This window comes from Papio anubis, chromosome 6 (genome assembly GCF_008728515.1).
Source record: "Papio anubis isolate 15944 chromosome 6, Panubis1.0, whole genome shotgun sequence".
In the NCBI taxonomy this organism is placed as follows: domain Eukaryota; kingdom Metazoa; phylum Chordata; class Mammalia; order Primates; family Cercopithecidae; genus Papio; species Papio anubis.
This window is the reverse complement of record NC_044981.1, coordinates 10,062,869-10,068,347: the sequence shown is the minus strand read 5'-3', so window position 1 is coordinate 10,068,347 and position 5,479 is coordinate 10,062,869. Positions and strand designations below refer to the sequence as shown.

The 5,479-nt window shown below is 40.0% G+C and overlaps 1 pseudogene; it reads right to left on the bottom strand.

The window, feature by feature from the left end:
- Positions 1-218: 218 nt before the first annotated feature.
- LOC116275238 lies at positions 219-1,216 on the bottom strand (annotated as a pseudogene).
- Positions 1,217-5,479: the final 4,263 nt, after the last annotated feature.

The window sequence follows — 5,479 nt, the reverse complement described above, 5'->3', positions numbered from 1 at the left end:
TTTATTATTTTACTTCTACAGGGACAAACATTATACAGCTATTATGTTTTCTGTGTCTGTCTTACTTGTCAATCATTTTCTCTTTAACATTTTAAGCCTGTTTAGTCCCATCTCATTTTGTTTGCTTTTCCTTATTCCTGTCATCCATGTCCCCATTATACTTTCAGTATGATTGGTTCTCTTTTGTATTACTTCTAGTCTAAACTTCATTTCTTCACCACCTTTTTTTGAAGGAAAATTTGTATTATTTTAATTATTTTTATGTACAGAAAACTCAACAGTGTATATTTAACCCAATTTAGTGGCACATTCTTTAGCCTTTGCCTTTTCGAGCTTGGCAACACGAGCCACAGACTTGGGACTCAGGACATTGCCTCCCCAGTGACGGTGGATCTCATCGTATCTGTCATTGTAATTGGTCCTGATAGCTTCCACCAGCTTAGCCAAAGCAACTTTGTCTTCTGAGTTAACCTGTGTGACGGTGACAGTGGTGCAGGTCTTCCTGTGGACTAGACGTCCCAGTCTTGCCTTCCCCTTGATAATGCAGTAAAGGACCCCCATTTTACAACACAGGGCAAGCAAGATGACAACCAGCCCGATGGGATCCACGTCATGTGCAATCACCACCAGCTGAGCTTTCTTGTTCTCCACTAAGGTGGTGATAGTGTTAACTCCTGCTCGAAGGACAGGTAGTCTGTTAGTGGGGACGTCCCCTTTGCCAGCAGCTTTCTTCTCAGCCTGGGCCAACAGCCTCTGCTTCTTCTTTTGCTTCATCTCTGGCCTGTACTTGTGGGCCAGCTTAAGCACCTGAGTACTAGCTGCTAGCAGTTAGTACTAGCTGTTTGGTGGTCCAGGGCTTGGGTGAACTGGTTAATCGCAGGAGGCACTTTCAGCTGCTTATAGAGAATGGCTCTCTGCTGCTGCAACTTGATAGAGCAGGGTCATTTTACAAAGTGGGTGAGGTCTCTTTTGGGCTGGATGTCCTGTCCAGTGCCAAAATTCTTAGGCCTTTTCTCAAACAGGGGATTCACCACTTGCTAGACCTCCTGCTTCTTCATGACAGCAGGGGCCGGAGCCACCTTCTACCCCTTGGCCTTCTTTCATTTTGGCATCTTGGGCAGCGGGAGGAGCTCCATTACCTTTTTTGTCCTACTTCTTCCCTTAACTCTTCAAGCTCATGGTTTGACTAATTATGTTAGTCCCCTGTACATTCTCTGATTGTTGCATATTACTTGAGCTCTTGTTTGTAGGGGCAATGGATTTGTTACATTTTCAAAATTTATAATTACATATTTTTTCTTGCTTTCAGTGGCTTTATGCCAATATTTTGGGGAGAAATGTCATTTCACTTGCATTTTTTTTTCTTTCTTTTTTATGTTATATTTTCGGGATTTTTACGCTAGTTCATTTTACTAAAGACTTTCATTTTTCTTGGAACAAAGCACATTTTCTCTGGACCAGGTATTTTTAGGAGGCTAATCTTACAAAGAAGGCAAAACTATGTTTTAGCCTTGCAAAAATTCTTATGGCTTTTGTAGGTTATTCCTTTAGATTTTTTGATTTACTTCTTCTAAGCCAGCTGAGATTATTAGTAAAAGAATGATCCTAATGCAGATATTCCTTCCTTTCCCATACTGTAGGAGCTGCTTATTCCAGCACAACACACCATCTCAAAATTTAGTGGCTTAAAAAACAACAACCTTTTAGTAGTTATTGTGATCATGTTGGTCACATTCATAAGTTGGTTAACTTTTAAGGTGGCTCATTCCTAAGTCTACAGCTGGTGGTAGTTGGCTGATTTAGGCTGGCCTAGGCTGGGAGTGGTTTTACTCTACATAGTTTTCATTTATCCCCTAAGACCAGCGTGTTAGTCCTAGTTTTATCCTTCTCATAGCAATGGCAGAGCTGCAAGAGAGTAAGGAGAAATACACAGGACTCTTGAGAACTTGTCTTGAAACTGGCACATCATTAAAGCAAATGACTTAGCTGAGCTGAGATCCCAAAGGTGAGGAAAGGACTTGTATCTTTTTAGTGAGAGTAACTGAAAAGTTGCATGAAGAAGAACATGGACACAAGGCTGCAGAATTGGGCCATTAACACAATTTGTCACCTTTGCCAAACACAGAATGCATTCTGGAGATATAACTTGATAGTTCTCTGCTTATTCCCATATTCTGTGTTTTTCATGACTGTTCTAACTGGCTCAAGGAATTTCCCACTGCCAGTCCATGCACTTGTTCCTTTAGTTTTAAGTAAGATGAGACAAATGAACGACTTAAGATGGCCCCACTTATCCTCCCCTCTTGATATTTACATCCTTGTATAATTCCTTCTTGACTATGGGCTGGACTTAGTGACTTGCCTCCAAGAAAAATAGATAATTGGATGGCACTTGAAGATTAGGTTATTTAAAAACTGTCATTTCCATCTAGTTCCCAGTTTTTTTCATCGTCGTCGTTATTTTCTTCCTTGCTGTAATGAAGAAATCTGCCATATTTTCAGCTGCCCTGTGAAGGGGCCCATATGGCAAGGAACTGAGAGTGGCCTCAATATCCCACAAGGAACTGAAGCCTTTAATCTAAAGCCTTCAATCACATGAGTGGGCTGGGAAGTGGATCGTACCCTAGTTGAGACTTCGGATGACTACAGCGTTGGCTGACACCCTGATTATAGCTTACGAGAGATCCTGAATAGGGGAGTCAGCTAAGCCATGTCCAGATTCCTGACCTGCAGAAACTGTGAGACATTGAATTATGATGGTTAAACCACTAAGTTTAGAAATAATATAGTAGATAGCCCTAGATAGCTAAAAGCACATAGACCATTGCTTTACCTTTCAGAGTGTGTCACTTGGGTTGGAGAAGCATGTGCTGTTGGCTTTGCTTGAGATCTGCAGTAAAGGATGTCCTTTCTCAAGCTGATTGTCATTGCATTTGGCATGTCTTCCTTACATTGTGGGTTGGCATTTGTTGTCTTGAAAAAATAGCTTAGAGGTTTATTAAAGAAAGAGTTCAACATCACTTTTCTGTTTCTCATTTTACTTATTGAGTTTGGGTAATTTTTTCATGCCGTTATAAAAATAAAATTCAAGTTCTGGCTTTGTCCTCTGCATTTTATTTGTATATGCCTCCAGAAAGTCCCTGCTTTAGACCCTTGGGATAATAATAATGTGAGAAACTTAATGAACCCTAGCCCAATGACTTAGTATGAAAATTATGCCAGCTTTGTGTGGTCCTGCTTTGACCAAGCATACTCCTTTCACAGTCCTGGTCTTAGATGTTCAACCCAAGAGGCAACAAATGTAGCCAAGAGCATGGGTTCTGGTATTAGATTGTCTATTATTATTTTTTTTTTAAACCGTAGCTCTGGCACTTACTACTGTGTGACCCCAGGAAACTATCCTCCCTAGATTTTATTTCCCGAGCCTCTGAATACTTTACAGTATTGAAAACTAATATTGACAGTATTATGAGGCTGATGAAATGAAATAATTTATACCAAGTTTTTAACATAGTACCTGCCAGATGGCAAGTCCCCAATAAATGTTAACTATAATACAAAAAAATCATACATTTATTGAATACCTATTAATTGCCTAGTATTGTGCTAGGTTGTGGGGATGCTAACATATATGTAACTTGGTTCATTTTCTGAAGGAAGTTATAGTCTTGTAAGTGAAATAATTTCTGTACAACATCATTGCTTCCAAACATTGTCAGGTACTTCGGTTCTGTCATCCTGATAAATTCCCCTTTGAGGTTTTATTTTTGAGAATATGCTTTGGTTTCCTGCCTGGTATCCCAGTAACTAACTCTAAGATAAGGAGACTTTTTATATCCGTAGGTCCTTCTAGGGAATAGCCAAATGAAAATTGCCTGTCTATCTGATCTCACTCCTGAAATCTATTTAAACTCTTCTCATAATATGCCCAGATCTTTTACAAAATTCTGTTGACGAAGCTTTTGGATGTAGAGGAAACATTTAGATATATCAGTTGGTTAGAGTGTATGAAGAAACTGCTGTCACTCTTATCTCTTTTGGCCTCTGATTGGCCAGAGCTAGCAGTCCATCTTCGGCAACCCACTCTAGCTACAGTTCCAGCCCACAGTCTAGGTCCCAGGGAGTCATTGATAACCTTGCTTCTCTCTAGATCTCTCCACACGTTGTGTGTGTATGTGCGCGCGCGCGCGTGCGTGTGTGTGTGTTGTGGGGTGTGAGTCAATGGCACCGTTACAGAATACTAGTCAGAGAAGTGGAGCAGAATGCAAAGCCAGGTGAGAAGGTTGGTGAGACTAAGGCAGAAATAAGACCTGATTATGGTGGAGAGGTGGATAGTGAAGGGATTATCCATTGCAACTTTTATCAAGAATCAAGAGGGACAATTGGCATGAATGTGCAAGGTGAGTTGCTTTGGTATGAATAACAAAATCACCAGGCATACGCTATCCCTATAGACCTATCCAATTTACCTGGTAGATATATTTTAGAAAATAAAACTGTTTAGACTACCACCCTGCCAAAAACCAAAAATAAAAACAATGCCTCTTTCTGTTTAGGTCACAAAGTAAAGCTATTCAGAACCAAACAAACAAGGAAGCAAAAGCAAAAATTCTCATTATATCTACTTCTGTTTGCAGACACAGATGGGACTGTGTCAAGCAGGAAACTGAAGGGAGCTGGTGAGTTTCTGGAGCTCCTGGCCAAAGCTGGGAGATCAGGTGCCTGTGGCTTATTTTTGCTGGTGTTAATCTAGGATGCCTACGGTGTTGTCAAACGTATTTCATTAGTGTTTTTCCCTTATTAAATATGAAAATCATGTCAAAGGTAAATGTCAAGAGGCTATAAAATTACCCTTCTTATCTTCCGTACATTTATCAGTTGATAAATGGAAAGACACTGCTGCCAAAATAACTGAATGAATAATTTATAAATGACTGATGCATCTTGTATGTTGTTTCAGGCACAAAACAGTAGGACATCAATAATCAAAAGAAGTTGGATTAATTTAGCAGTATTTTGCCATTGATATTTTTATCTAAATGTTGCAGTCTAGACCTCGGTGGCCCGAGAAGCTTCTTTTCTACCATTTTTTCCCCTAATGACTTGGAGCAGGGGGTAAAGGAGAAGGGGGCCCCCTCTTTTGCCTGAGAGCTCCCTTTCTCCCCCATTCTTTGATATTAAAGTAGTTAGCTTTGATGAATGGGAGTCAATCTATATATTCTTTCTTCCTCTGTGGACTTCCCCATAATACTTGTACCAGGGATGTAACAAAAGCTTCTCTTGCTTTAAAATCTCTTGGTTCATATCAATCCTGAATTTGAACTTTCCCTATAGGTCAGTCTCCCTCTTTAATTGACATGAAGACAGTGTTATATTTAAAGTGCTAGTCTCTTTAGTCAAATTTTCTTACATGCATTTACAATTCTGTGACATTGCAATCTCAGTCACCCTAAAAGGTCCTTTACTGTGCAGGTCAAGA